Consider the following 1,201-nt stretch of genomic DNA (forward strand, 5'->3'; position numbering starts at 1 on the left):
GTGTGTGTGTGTGTGTGTGTGTGTGTGTTGGAAAGTTGGAAAGGAGGATGTGGGCAGGTCTAGGGCAGAGGTAGGCTGCAGCATTCCTACCAGGAAAAGATAAGAGAATTGGGTGGGGGGTGGGGGGAGGGGTACAGCAAGGAAGGCCTTAGCTATATTTAGAGGCCAGGGAGAACCGGAGAGATCCAGTGGGAGGGGAAGGTGTGAGAGAAGCCAGGGAGGAACCATGTTGCCAAAGGCCAGCCCCACAGAGCAGGCCTTTCATGTGAAAGCCCATCACCCTCCTCCTGGATAGCCACCCACCCCACAAGGCCTAGTTCTTCCCAGGGCATCCAGACCTCCAGCCCGGATCCCTTCTGGAGTCTGCCAAAGATGTCAAGAGTGTGAGCCGGAAGTCCAGAGGCCTCGGCTCCCAGCATTCCCCACTGACCAAACTTGTCAGCACTCGGACAAGCCCCGCCCCCTTTGTGGTCCCCAAAGCCTCATCTGTAAATGGCCAGGGCTGCCCTAGAAGAGTCTGTAAGGCCCTGCCAGCCCCCTGCCAGCCCCCCCGCCATGGCTCTGGGGGTCAGCCCAAGATTTACAGAGACATGAGAGACAGAAAGGTTACCCACTGGGCCGCTAACTACACAAGGCCAGCAGTTAGAAACCACCAGTTGCTGCCAGGGGTAAGGGAGGGCGAGGAGGGGAGTCGGGGCTTTCTGCTGGAGTTAGTCTCTGAAGTCACTGGGACACTTCTACTTTGTCCTTAGGGGTCCTCCGAATGGACCTCCACTCACTCGGTTCGTTTAAGAAACAGAGGTCCTAGGCTGTTCAGAGTCTTGGTGGAGAACAAAGGGGTGTGTTCTGGAAGGCAGGATCTGACACTGGGACTCACTCGTTGGGGGCGCATCCCCTAGGGAGGGAGTAGCAAAAGATCAAAGGCTGCTGATCTGGAAAAGCCAGGGAATTGCCCGGTACCTGACCATGAGTCAACGCTGGCTCCTGGCGACACTGTAACTGCTCACGGAGGTAGAAAGTCCAGTCTTTAACCCGCGGACATGCCGTTGGTTTCGAACTGGCGTCCATGCAGACCACAAGCCCAGCAGTGTAACCACTACACTAGAGCTCCTACTCGCCCACACAACCGTAGAAACGAAATCGGGGACCTCAGTGGGCCACCATCTCCCCAGGATCGGGTTGGAGGTGGGGGGCTGGGCCG

The sequence above is a fragment of the Echinops telfairi genome, unplaced genomic scaffold (assembly GCF_000313985.2).
Source record: "Echinops telfairi isolate 266 unplaced genomic scaffold, ASM31398v2 ScPeMD7_18;HRSCAF=68, whole genome shotgun sequence".
In the NCBI taxonomy this organism is placed as follows: domain Eukaryota; kingdom Metazoa; phylum Chordata; class Mammalia; order Afrosoricida; family Tenrecidae; genus Echinops; species Echinops telfairi.